Below are 15,218 nucleotides of genomic sequence, written 5' to 3' on the forward strand. Positions count from 1 at the left end.
AGCTGAAAACAAGCTCCTACTGTACACCTGCCACATTAACACTACAGTAACAGCCATAAACAGTTCAATTCAAACATTTTTAAATCCAGAATGCATGATTTATTTTAGCATGGTCATGGTCAAAAAAAAAAAAAATTCAAACAAAATTGCTATGCCAACAAAACAGGCTTTTATTTGTATTAAAGCCACAGTATGTAACTTTTTAGCCATATAGGTTGTGTTAATTGCACTGTCAACTTTGCATCCTTGGAGTGGGCTTGCATCTCCACAAACCTGAAGCTTATTCCCTTTACAAACATGCATGTCTAGATGGACTTCAGCCTGCTCAAATGTGGAGCATCTGGTTGTGCCCACTTTCCCCACCCAGAGGTGACACTTCCCAGGCCCTAGTGCAGAGTGCGTGTCTGTCGGCTGTTTGTGCAGAGCAGGAGCAGCTGAGTGTGCAGCCAACTCTCATGGAGTGTGTTGTGCATAAAGCTCCGTGCACTCCACCATGTGCTTTTGTTTCACTTTTCCTTTAATATTTAAGGTCCACTTTAGATCAATTCATTATTATTTGTATTATAGATTTATTGCCCCAAGTGCAAAGATCAGCACTTTTTTCCCTGTTAGCTTTGTTGAGTTGTCATCAATCCGCGCTCTCCCCGCTCCCCTCGCGATACACGGACTCTCTCCTGTGTTCAAATGCAAAATACAGAAGTACTGCAGACATTATTGACATGTCTTTACTGCAGACAGAAGAAGAGCCGGGGATAGAACCCAGAGATAACCCGGGTGTACTGTTTGTAAAGGGCTTTACTTCGCCTGGAGGAGGCTCTCCTCCTGCTTGTTCCATTTAAATGCTGTTTTTTTGGCTATAATATTCCACCGTATGGCATAAATATCTATCCCAAGGAGAAAGTATGGTCTAACTTGCTCTTTAGCCTACTTGGAATTATGCAGGTGAAATGCCACCTCGAGAAAGTTACATACTTTACATTTTAACTGTTATCAACCAATTAACAAATACATATGCTTATTTGCATTTGGGTTATTTGGACTGAGTTTTAGGCCATAAGCAAAAAAGGACAATACCAGGATACAATCAGTTTGAAATTGGCTACATGGGAGCCTCATTAGAAAACAATCTGAAGAGCTCAGGCAAAAAGAAGCTGAGTTCTAATTTATCAGTTAGATGGCATTCTGTGACACTGTGAGCTACTCTCACCCCCATTATTACTGATAATGCTATTCAATCTATATTATGATGCAAACAACTGAGACTGATGAACATAATATTATACAAGCCTGTAATATAATATGGTTCACATTTAAACATACCTCACATTCTTCTAATACAAAATACAAAACACTGTGGTGAGTGAGTGCCTTAATCCATTACCAAACAGTCAGTAAAAAGAATGTGGAAGAGAACATGATTGATGCGATGCAAAATACAAAATAACTGGCTCCTGAAGAGACCCCTGTGTTGGACTGATCCCGGGCCAAATGTGAAGGTTGTGATTGCACTCAGAACCACTGGCAGTCCTCTTGCTGAGTGTTCTGTGGACAGATGAGCCAGGGGAGGTTTGGCAGGAGGGAGCGGAGCCTAGCGTCTATCAGCGCCGACTCTGGCCCATCGCGGGGACACCTTGTTGGGAGTGGGCTGGATCAAGCGCAAGGGCCGCGGCTGGAAGCTCCTCAAACCCCGAGCAGCTGCAAGTCAATGTGCAGTGAAAGCATTTGGAATGTGCGACTGTTATGCTACGATATTTGTCATTGATTGTAAGTAAGTCGCTTGCAAAAATCAGCAGTTTCAGAATTATTTAGATGTGTTGTCCTAGTCTGAAAGTACATCTGTTTTGTCCTGGAGGGCCATCACACGTGAGCTTTTACCTGCATTTGAACCAGCTTTTCAATGACACTGAGGCTGTCAAGAGAAGTGGGCGCTACAGTGCCGTGCCCTTTGACCCATCTCCAGATCTTGAGCTAGACATTTAGAGTTAGACAATCACCGTAGCTGGAGAATTTTACCTATTGTGCATGTTTTGGGTTGATATGGAAAACCGGATTAGCTGGTGGAAATAGACTCAAACACGAATGAGCAAATTTGAGTCGAACCTGGAACCTTCTTGCACGTGCACATGAGGTGAGATTGCTAGCCACGCTACCATACCATGAGTGAGATGAAGATGTAGACCAAGCTGACCTGCATTGTGGACATATGCTCACACCGACGTTTGCAGCAGACTGAAGTTGGTAGTAAACCATCTTTCATCCTTACACATCACAAACTACAATGCTTCGAATCTGAAATATTTAAAGCAACACAAACACTAAACGAATCATATCAGTGTCACCAGTGGAGTACACTAAGTTGACCAACTCAAACAAAATAGGACATGAACCCAATAAGAAGTCCCATGACCCCCATATCTGTAACTGAATTGCTGACAGCAGTAGTCTGGGTAGTTAGCCATCAGTACACTGGCACGGCTACAATGTCAAAGATACTTGTATTCTGTGGAGTTAGTTGGGGAGTGAGAGGCTGCTATGGCCATAATTAACATCTTGGTCTGACGCCCCCTTTTTTGGTACATGAAATTATTTATCATGTTAATTCTCTTTGGCTTCTTAACCCTTCCCCCGTAGCTTTTTGTTGTATTTCTCCCATAGCGCAGTTCATGTAGCGGACTTTGTAAATGGCAAGATCGCTTCACCGAGAACTGTGGTCATTTGGTTCACAGAAGCTGAAGCCAGTTTAGTTCAAATTACTGCGAAGGTGCAAGACGCATTGGGCCGTGAGGATTTCATCACTCACTGAAAACAAAGGAAACAAAATCATTCATTCAGAGGGGATATGGAGTAATGACAGCAATTCACCAATAACATAGTGAAAATTTTAAATATGTGTGCATGTTTAAAAATATAGGACCTTCAACTTAATACACTGAGATGCTCTGAGGCAAAACAGCTGCACTTAACCAGATTTGACCATTTTTAAGTTAATATAAAAGTACCAAAATTGTAGTACTTGCGGGAAATTTCTTGAATGATGAAAATTATAATTTGCACATAATCTTTTATTCAACATTTCCCTTCTGTGTTCACGTTTGATAAATTGCTTTCACTGATTAGAGGGTGCCAGGTTCAAACAGCATATTTCTCTTCATCTCCTTCCAGCAAAAGCAGAAATTACAAAGTCAAATCCAACTTTTTTTCCCAATCATTTGACAAATTATTTTATCAGTGATTCACCAGACTTGTTGACGTCTTACTAGTAGCAGAAGTGGTATCGGAAATATGCATAAAAGGGCTACCTCAACTGGACCTTCTGTCACTGCTTCTTTATATATATTTTTTTGTTTTTGTTTTTTTCTCTAGACCTATTCTTAGTGCAGCCAAAACCGCTTATCGCTCCAATCAGCCTTTCATCAACTCCTTTTTTTCCTTTTGGTCTTGTATCAATGACACAAGAGAAGAAAGGGAAGTGAGCAGTGGCTATCAGAGATTAATGGTGAACACTCAGAAATGCAGCCATAAATTGTAATCAGATGTGAAATGTCTCCAAGTGTTACTGAGAAGAAACATGCTCAACAAAAGACTATAGTAAGAACAGCAATGAATGGGGTATCAGGAAATTAGAGAACATTAAGTATGACTGCAGATAAGTCCAATTTTAAACTTGACTTTGTATAAGGACACCAGCATATCAAAACTATGTATATCATTACTATTATGACGTGATAATATTATATCCCTGTGATATATGCCGCATAATTGTTCAGCTTGATTTTTAACGAAATAAGAGGTTGCAGATTTAATTTTAGTCTGGGATATGAACTATCCGACTTTAAGAGGTCAAAGAAAATGCTGGAGCACCTGATTTTTTATACCCTGTTATATGAAAAAGATAAAAAATAAAATAAATACATAAAATAGCTTACCTTAGTTTTAACGATCCAATCAGGGTTTCTCATATGTCCTCCAATTCCTACAAGGGGATCCTGACACAATCCACAGTCAACAGTCCTTCCAGCAGCAGTGTTCCAGTGAGTCATACACACAAGCGTTTTGCATTTATGTAAATTAACAGTTATATACAAAATTGTTGAGGTTCACATGGGCATTTACTGGTGGAGTGTCTGTCACCTGCTTTTCCCTATAGAGTTAATTCTTTACCAGAAATGTTCCACGGTATGGCAATAAACATCTCCACGAAGGAAAGTATAACCCGGAATTTACACCTGGAGCTACAGTGGCACATAAAGAGGCATTAGAGCTGCTCCTGCAAAGCTAGGCTCTGTAATAGTTTCACATTTAAACACCAAACTGTTTTATATTGCTTAAATATGCATTGTTGATGAGGTGAATTATGTTTTAAAGCTATGCAAAAGTTGACAAGAGGGACGATGCTTTGCATAGCAATAACCGTAAGCTTCAGTGCTCACATTAATTAGGCTACTTACCATTTAAGCTTGGGTTTCTGCACGCAGTTCACATTTCTCTTTCTTAAGTTGTCCTTGGTGCTGTTGGATATCATAAAGTGTATTATATTGATCCTCCACAACTATGAACTTTTCATAGTCATTCCCCGAGTTCCTGGATGCGACGCACAGTTTACGCGACTGTAGTGTTTTTTTAGATCAATTATTTTGAGAGAATTCCACAGTATGACAAACATATCGATCTTAATGGAAGGAAAGGACATGGTGCCATCAGGCAAAGTTACACGTCAGATCAGGGGAGAAGCAAGTCCACTCACAGTAATAATGAATTTGAAGATTCAGATTTTAGATTCCAGTCACTCAAATCCTTCACCAAACCATACCCATATGTGGACTGCAAACACTGCTGTAGATTAATACTTTCAATAGTCTCATTTTGTTTTCATTTTATTGTTCTATGCCTGGATATAATTTGTTTATATGTCAATGCGTGAGGACACTGCCGCTGCTCCGTGTGCCAAGTCTCGTCAAAGGCAGCCCGGTGGCTCCTTCATGCAGAAAAGAGTAATAACGCGCTGTAACGTATGCAATCCAGTCCTAATCTGAGCTAATGAAATTGTCATCTGACACGGCTGTTGGAAGACACAGCCTGTAATTGCCTGCATCCAAAGCATCTTCCCAAGAGGCCTATCCATCACCTAATCTGCTTATTTCCACCACGCAGAGAGAGCAGAAAAAAGAGGAAAAATTGCCTGTGAGTTAATGTCCCTCGGCGCTAGCACCAGAGGCTATGTGTACAAGGTAAACAATAATAACCCTATTTTTTTTATGTTTTTTGTTTCATAAAAGAGATTCAATATTTCAGTTTTGAGTTCTTTTGGGAATGTTTTATTTGTACCCTAATTTAAAATAATCAAGTTGGTCATAATGTGCATCATCACTTTTGCATTTCAACATCTCACGAATATGACAAATAATAATTGCATGCATGGTTGCATACCAGTTTATTGTCTCTTGGATTATAATATGAGCTGAAAAACTCAGATTTTTCTAACTATATGGTAGTTGCGATGAGAAAAAAAAATACATTAACTAATTAACTAATAGCCCTAATAAAGGAAGACACAATTCAGGCTTTGCAACTATTTCTCTGACCCCAACTCCTATTCCAAGCTCCTTAAAAAAGTAGTTACTAAGCCTGGTTTATTCTAAATACTATTTGTTAACTATGAATTCAGTGTATTATTAAGTTGAGGTGTACTTGTTAAAAAATAGTAACAAAATATGAATTGTGTAAAAAATGTGTTTAGGGGTTTCATTTTGCTAAGAAAGTGACATAAAATGAGACAAATTAACTAAGAGACAAATTCACATCTTGTCATAAATTGTAATCTGTAATCTCTTTTGGCCCCTTAAAGAGCAATTCAGTCCTCAGTTTTACCAGGTCTCTATCACTTGTTGTGCAGTAGATCCATGAAGCCCAGAGCCGTAGAGGGCTCGGAATGTCATCTATCCCGGCTGATTGCTACTCCCCTCTAGCTGTGGTCAAATACATTACATCATAAAAAGTAGGAGTGGACATATGTGACTTTGTTCTGCTGTTGTCCTGACATGGAGCAGCCTGTTCGATCAAGTAAAGACTTAGACTGAGAAACATACACAGACCACGCATGTGTCTTTAACACTCTGACAGCTCCTGCAGTTTAAAATGAGATCTGGCAAGTTTCAAACCATTCTCACCAGCACCTATTTTGATCAATTTAAAAAACTGCTTTGGTATTAATTGAATTGGATTCCCTACAGACCACCCTCTGCACTCTGCCTAGGTGTTTTTAAGTTGTGGTCACTGTATGACCCAGTTTGGGAATGGACACAACAGCATACAGCTTTTCCTTTTTGCTTTATTCTGAACAACAGTGATCTCTGTGTATGGATCATGTCAAGTGCCTGCCACAGTAATATACTGCTGTGGATTCCTCAGTCTTTGAAGGAGATTATCAGATTTGGTGTTACACTCTCACATTAGATGGCGTGAGAAATGTGGCTCAAAGGTTGAATGGACTCAGGAGCCTGGTGGCCCCACAGGGCCCTGATGTAGTGTGATGGGCCCTGGTGCTGCCGCCGCTCAGGCTGCCCCGCCCCTCTGGCCCCTGCCTCCCAGCATCGCTAATCCCCTGGGCAGAGCTAATAAAACTCCAGTTTCTACTGTACCTGCCAGCTGGGTGCCTCAGCCTGTTCCACACACAGGAGCATGAAATTCCAGAGGCGCCGTATCAAAGCGCCAGTCCCTTCATTATGACATCAGAGCCTCAGGAGTCAACAGGCATGAAAGCAGGCCGCAGCACTATGCCGGTTCACAGCCTTGAAGAGGGATCTGGGGCTAACAGACCAGTGCAGGGGGCGAGTGCACTGTAAAACACATCATGCAACCAAGTTACATACGGTCGTTTGGTTTTTAGTTCCAGTTTTAGTAAAAGGATTGTGTATTAGTTGGGATCAAATCACTTTGGTGGAGATAAAGTACTTTTGTACCCACATGATTCCTTTTAACCTGACAGAAGTTAGACTGATATCCATAGTACTTTGAATTTAGTTCTACACATTATCAATCTGGAATGATGTTCACTAAAATTGATCCTGAATTTTGGTGACAAATCTTCATTTCCAAACCCATCAGTGCTCTGTGGAACTTTTTTTTGTCTGAGAAAGAGGGGAGGGGGCATGTTTGTGTTAGCGGAGGAGTGCTACTTTCATCAAAATAGTGGAAAATACATATGCCCCACTGGTTTTGGGCATTTTTTTTTTTTAGAGGTTCTTGTGTGGGTTAAAGCCTGGCAACCCTGGGGCCCAATCACAGAAGCAGGACTAAAATGCTTTCTATAGTGAGTTTGTGAACTCACAAATATCGCAAGAATTCTTCTAGCATTCAGAATGATATTCATTCTAGCTGTAAAGTAAGATTCCTTTAGTCTGAAAGTCTGATGATTCAGAACTTTTTAGAGTGTACAACGGGGCAGTGAGGGGAGAGGGATTACATCCATCACCATGCATATGTTCTCCCATCTAAGGAGTGCCTGTCTGCCACCTCGGGCCCCAAGCAAGTGCCCAACTGTTATGATAGGCCCGAGAGTAATAAAGGCATTGGCGGTATCGTAAACACAGCGTGATGCAGGGTATCAAATACTTAAGGGGCTGTGAGGGAGATGTGAGGCCTGGCTCAGTGCTGTGTAATGTAAACAGAGCACTGGTGATAATTACAGCTGCTGGAGCCCATGTCCATTTGTCATCTTAATAAACGCTTCTTAACTCATAAATGGAGAGCTGAGGAGCAAAACCACTATAAAATCACAACAAGCTCGGCGCAATATAAAAGTGTCTTAAACATTAGTAAGTAGTTGTACCATTTATGGTTATACGATTCCTCTGCCAGCCAGTGTCAGCTTGCATCGTCTAGTCTAGACTCCTTTAGATTTTGTTGAACTCTCAGAACACTTTTCATTGCTTTACAGTATATTTTACCCCTTTATGACACAATGGCAGTAAAAAAAAAAAAAGAAAAAAAAATCAGACCATTTTTACTTTTATATATTCCTCAGTGATTTTCATTGTAATTCTTTGCTTATTTTAATAACAACGGTCCAACATTACACATGGAAACGTGATGCATATTCTGCCTAAAAAGTTTATATTTTGATAATACTTATTCCGTAAAATATTCTGTGATTGCAATGAATTCTGGGCTATCTTCTTAGTAAAAGTTTGAGTCCAGCCTTTTAACTGTAGCAAACATGGACTGTACCAAAAATGTACTCTCCATTCTGATTATGAAACAAAATGCTATACTTTTCACTGAGGTATGTTTCTTGACAAATATGACCATTTATTAGCTCTCTCATCAAAGGCGAACGCTGCATTTCTTGTGCGGCCAACCTGAGTCGACACACATGTTAATAATCCATACTATTTCCACAATTGTTTAAAAGGAAATTTTGGAGACATTTAAAACCGACATCGGCTCTGAACTGGAATGTGCATTAATTGCAGTCCTTGGCAAATGGAGTGGTTCGGACTATTTGATCTTACCCAGCGTTGGCACCAGTCTGCAGAAGCACGCCTCCATTTTAAACATGGCCAGTCACTCACTTCCTGCCAATTCAATGAAAGAGGCTAATTGTTGATGATAACAATGGCTGCACACGCTTCATCCACGCTCCGATCTGTGCAAAATTCCCTTCATTTCTGCGGCTTCCAAAACAACATGTAGACCGCATTGAGAAAAATAAAATTCCTCTTGATGGATGACTTAGGGAGGCCTACGCATGGGAGAGTGGTCATCCAGAGTTTTGCTTCAGATCCACAGCTGCCATGTCAGTCACATAGATCGGCTGGACAGTCCTGAAGCCCCAGTCATGAATGGCTTGAATCCGACCAATCGCGAATTGATTCAGATATGATGAATCCATACGTGAGAGCTCCTCGATGCACCAAGCCAAATGCTGTCACGGAAAGATATTAAATGAAGAAATACTATAAGCAGAGATTGCAAAAAGCTGCTGACAAAGCTTTGATCAATGGGAAATGTATAGACAAATGAAGATGAATACAGACTACAGCTGCAGGTCATGAGGCAAACAGAGCTTTTGGCGAACTCATTTTTCAATATGTAGAACTATATTATAAATGTAACAATAAAGGTCAAATAGTGTGATTATAAGCTTTATAAATCAGATAAAGGGTGATTCAAGGTTAAGGTTACATTAATGCAGCATCATGTGTGAGCCAATTGCACGCACCTCCCTTTTGCTCCATGTTGTACGCTTCATAACGCCGGGTGTACACTGACTGCAAGTGTGGGGTGGTTTGGGACTCGTGAAACCAGGCTGCTTTAGTTCTCATAGTTGGTGTAACAGGCTGTCTGCAAGTCAGACACTCAGCGTGATACTTTTGCTTGTAGTGAAGGAGAAATAAAGGAGCGGGATTGGGGTTGACACAGCATTTAAAGATGGTGACCCAAAGCGGCAATGATAAAAGGAATCATTAATGGTAGAACCGGTTCTCAAATAGAATCAGTGACTGTAGTACCTAGTCTGATTCAGCTTCATGGTACTACAAAAGCAAAGTTAGCCTCGAAGTTACTTTGCTAACCATGTAATCCATCTTTGGAGCGTCCCCTCTATGTGGATGGACAGGTGTATTTGAGGTAATTTGTTCAGGACAAAGGGTTGTGGTGGTGATTTTTCTCCAGTCCAGCTCTAACCTATCAGGAGTTTAAAAAGATATTTCAGATTTCAATTAAACGAGGGGTTTGGGCCGACAGGCAGAGCTCAGATTAGAGCCACTGCTCCTTGCCACTAATTCAAATCACTGTTAGGGGATACATAAAGGTATTTAATTGGTTGACATATCATATCAAAACAGCTTTTTTTGTCTGTTCATTACAAAGGGTGCAAAATATATTATTAAGATGAACCATTTACCCTTAATTCATTGCTTGGGAAAACATATATGCAATTTTTGTTTTGCTAGTTTGACCATAATTTGCAGTGGCGTGTTATACTCATGAACCCTCGTGACAAGAGCAAAATGCTTGGTGTTGACACTGCTGGGCATATCACTTCCCTTTATTGTTTGGCTTGTGTACAGCAGTGTGTTTTTCTTACTTGTTACTGATATGCATAGTGACAAATAATGATAAATGCGTGCAATTTTAGCATTAATAACGCTGACATAATATTAACCTCCCCTGACCAGCCAACTTTATGTTTTTGCCGGATCGTAATTGCCGTGTGAGCACATCAAAATCACTTAAGTCACATCTTAACAAATTGGAGGGAGTGTGTCTGTTTTCCAGTCCAGCCTGCTGTTCACTGGGGAAGGATTTGGCTGTCACCGATATACATAGACTCTTTATCAAATTGTGCGGGACAAACTCGTCTCACAGTGGGCTCTCCGAAGCTAACATCTTGTCGTCCTATTTGCTGGACTGAATGATGATATCTAAATCTCCCAACAGCTGCTCTGCCAAAAACAATGAGCGAAGTCAAGGAGAAGGGCAGTGGAAGACACGCTGGGACTGACTAGAATTTACAAGGTTTGTAAGGAGAGGGGGAGTGGGCCAGTGGAGCAAAGTGGACATGATTGCAGCTGAAACCTAACCATTTTTCAGTAAATTCAATATCGAGGATCTCTTGGATGGTCCCGCAGCCAATTTCATCGCGTTCTGCCAGGGTTTTACAGACCAGTGTAATCCTGTTATTGGCAGTGGGACTTGATTTGCCGGTTGCATCACAGTGAAGTGGACCAGCTCATTGGTTACTCATTTAGAACAAGCTTTGCCTGACTAGCCAGTTCCCTCCTACTTCCTGTACAAATGTTTCTGGAAGCAGACCATAAGTGTGTCAAACAATTGTCTGTATTTGAGATGTTCCAATCACAGCTGCTAATTTGTAGCATATCTCTCTAATGTGAAAGATATATCATTCAGTACAAAAAAAAAAAAACTTGTCTTGACATGAACTGACCATGCATTTCCCCGATTGTTTTTTTTTATTTTTTATTTTTATTTATTTGATAGGGACAATGCACATTAATGAACATCTGTTGTGAACAAATGTAAATATGCCGGATTATAGCTACAGAGCTAATTTACATCCGCAGTCCCTAGGTTTAATCTGCCTATTAATCAGAAATCGGTTAAACAGTATATGTTACCAGATCTCATGCTCACTAGCAATACTTAGCAAAGTATTGTAAAAGAGTATGGTTTTGGCTGGCCAGGCAAACTCAAGTTGACAGTCAAGGCTACTATTGTATGCTTATATTCAGTGGTGGAACATAACAAAGTAAAAGTATTAAAGTACTGTACTTAAGCATACTTTACGACATTTCAGAGTAGGTGTACTTTCTACTCCTTCATCTGTGTAAACCCTCAGTTTTCCAGGTCAGATCCATAGTAAAAGACAAAGTTAAAATCTGTCAACTGGATTACAAAGATTTGTCCAGTTGACAGATTTTAACTTCATCTTTTTCTACATTTTTTTAACAGGACTGAAAAGTATTTTATTATTGTCTGAGACCTGATGAAAAGGCTGAGGGGTTTATTTAAATATACAAAAATATGCAAATAAAAACAGCTTTTATCAATTCAATTATTTCTGCTGAACAAAATTCAACACAATTTTTTATCAAAATCAATGACTTGCACTGCTTGCTTCTCTGTAAAAGGCGTAATGTCCACATGTAACTTTATACGTGTGCATAGTTTGTTTTTTATTCTCATTCTTATAACTAATCATCCATCTGATACACGTAATTTCATAGTACTTGCATGCATACTGATAAATAATAAGGACAATCGTAACTATACTGCATTATAACAAACATAAATGTGTCATCGTAACTTCTTTCATATATATATTTTGCTTACATTTATAGAAGACTTAACTCAACCCTAAGTACGTGAAAGAACTTATGAATTCATTAAGACTTTTGTTAGGTTAATGCATGCATATAATAAAAAAAAAAATATATATATAATGTTTTTAACGTTTTCGTGATTGGTAGTTAAATAAAAGCTCATAATGAAAGCTCGGTGACACCATGGGAACACCGGAGGATATGTGTTAATGGACTATATCTCCACTAAAGATCAGATAAGATAAAACCATGTTGTAATAGAAGGTCAGGGAAGGCCCTTTGGTTCCATCTATCACATGGAGTTAAAGACATGGCTCTCCTCCCGCTGAGTGAGGCAAGGCGAGAACCTGCCCAGCTCCAGTGGGAACCTAATTAACCTGCCTGCATGGAAAGAAGTGCTGCTCTGTTGTTTTTAACCCCTGCTGAGAAACAAGCACTTTGTCAAAGCTGATCTACTCACAGACAGGAAGTTGGATGTGTTTCCTCAACTGCCTCACCCCTCCACACTCTAACGCCCAGCATGGAGAATTCTCACACTCGACAAAACATACAAACAGTTAAACAAACCCACCCACTGTGAAGAATGGACTGTTGAAGCAGTAGGGGATTGGTTGCATCAGTTTGGCTATCTTATGTTTTTGTAACTTTTGGATAGAACAGCGTTTGGCAATTAATTTAAGATCTTTGTCTCTCTTAGTGACATGCATTTTAATCATTGTATTCCTGCCAAAAATAAGTAATTTAAAAGTAGCATATATAGTCAGTCCTCATACTGTTTAAGGTACTACAGTCGAAACTGAACCCAGGTTGCCATTGCTTTATTTTTTATCATTCTGAAACCCATGGAAAGAGGACACACACAAATTTCCCTTATTCTCCGTATATGGACAGGTTGATCTCCATGTCCAATGTTTTTGTAATTAAGAATGAATCAACACTAGATTAAATATGTTTTGATTTGGTGTTTTGTGTATTTTAACAAGGGTTTATTCTCAGCAAAAACTCCAAGCACAATCAAAAAACAGTGCCAGTGTAAATATTTGCTGGTGACCTCAGGAAGGAAACCATCACACAATATCTCATGATACTGAGCAGTGATATTCATGCTTCAGAAAACCATAGAGACGTAGGCGCAATTAACCAAACCTTCTTCCCAGTCCAGTCACATCTCCTCCTGCTGCTATATTATAATCATACAGTCATTTTGGCACCTTATTATCCGCACGGCTGTTTTAGGGAGTGCATCTGGACTGAGCCTGGAAGTGATGGGCAAGTGGCCATGGATTTTCATATACAAGTGTATAAATAACACACTGGGACAGGACTATATATTGCCTTTACAACTTTTAAATAGCTACTGTAATGAACTGACTGACCTCGCCGAGTTGGAAAGTGCTTTCTCTAGGGCTCGGATTCTAGGGAACCAATGACACACACTTTAAAGCTGGATTTACCAACTATGTTCTTGTAAATGAGCAAAAATCCCTCCCTGCTCCCATAGATTGTGCTGTAAAAGAAGTATTTGGTGACAAAATCCAAGTCAGACAGCTGAGCACTGTTTGAATCAAAATGTAAAGCTCAAGCAGACATCTGTAATAAAGAGCCTAACGCGTCACAAAAATGTTTTGGGATAAGAGTTATTGGATGTGTGACAGCGGTCCACCTGTGTTTTGCTCTGCCTCCTGAAAAACTGTTCTAAAGTTGTACACATGCTCAGTATGTAATGCATGTGATTACTGGAGTATGTAATGCATGTGATTACTGGTTTTTGAGAGCTAGAGAGAAAGTTTGTTTTAAACAAATACGTTCTCCTTTCAAGGGTTGAAAATTAGGCAACCTTGTTATTGCCAAATTGATACATATAGCAGAATGGAGTTCTACAGATGTAATAATTTGGAACGGCTCTCACTGAAAGCACTTGCCAGACAAATATTTGAAGCTTATTTCGAGAAGCATTACAACAGCGGAACAACTCAAAAAATCTAACTTTTGAAAAATCAATTTGAAAGAAGTAAGTACATTGGCCTCACTATATCTAAACCACAAGGCTGTTCGGTGATTGTTTTAGTCTCCGAACCATCTGTGGCCCAGGCCAAATCACAACAAAGAGACTCTGATGATTTGCTTCAAATGACTGGACAAACAAACATCTTTGTAATTTTGTACAATACTAGAAAATAAGCTCAATTTTCAGAACCCAGTGTCATATTTTGTTTAACTAAATAAACAATTTACCAGCCAGTCCTCCAAAGTATTTTCAACTATAAAAAAGACCAACCCTCTCCCCCGGCGCGGCCTAACTGTTCATCTTTAATGGGAAATCTGAGCTAGTCGTTTACACAGAGCTTAGTGTGTCACATCACATGAAGCAGTGAAGCTAATGCCATCGACAAATGCCCGTGTCATGGATGGAGGTTCTGAGGAGGATGGGCTCTACAAACAGGTGGCCGCTGCCTCTGGAGCAGCAGATGTCTCTGTGCAGCTTGGTAAAAGCAACTCTGTCACAGTCAACAGTGTGAGATCATAAAACTGAGGTGGTCCAGTTGTGTTGGAGGGTCCATGGGGAGGTCAAGTCCACATGGAAGAAGCTAGTGTCTTTTATTAGCAGTGATGGTTATTGCAATTGTTAGATCCGGGTTTTCAGTATCAGTTCTCACGTCTTCATTGTTTAACACCAAGTCCAAATTACTTAGAATTAGTCTGAGCAGAGTCCAGTCCTTAGGTCTCCCAATGCAAATCCAGCTCTGAGTCCTCACTGGTCAAGTCCAAGTCATAGTCAGGTCATTATCATCTTACTCACTCTGCTCATTTAGTGAGCCCTACTGTGAAAAGTCACTGTCCAAACAAGCTTAAAACCATAGTTTTAAAAAAGTGAAGTAAAAAGTAAAAAAAAAAAAAAGTATGCTTAGAGGTAGTGCCAAAGACTTGGGAGGTGTAACCAGTCATGTTTGAGTCCCTGGTCCCTGGATCCAAATCCATGTCCTCTTGCCTGAACGTCAAAGTGAAAAGTGAAGTAGTGAGAGTTGAGCCAAGATGTGTTAAGAGGTGTAAATTGTGGCACAGCAAAGACTGAACTGACACTGAAGTTGTTTTTGTATAACGGCTTGTATGCCAGTGGGTATGACAGCTAACCTTCTAAATGCAATAGGGAATACATCAGTGGTGAACATAGCAGATTTTCTTGCTAAGAGGCTCACGAGTGGGTGTTGAGGTTTTCTAAATGACTACTTCAAGACATTATTCTCAAGTAAATTGCAAAATGATGGAATTAGCATAAAAACACCAACATCCGGAGTACTAGGCCTTCAAAAAGTTCAGTTTAAAAATAAAAATACATGAAACTTTTTCCTGATTAGATTTGGTGAGATTCCTGCA

The sequence above is a fragment of the Periophthalmus magnuspinnatus genome, chromosome 10, assembly GCF_009829125.3.
Source record: "Periophthalmus magnuspinnatus isolate fPerMag1 chromosome 10, fPerMag1.2.pri, whole genome shotgun sequence".
NCBI lineage: Eukaryota > Metazoa > Chordata > Actinopteri > Gobiiformes > Gobiidae > Periophthalmus > Periophthalmus magnuspinnatus.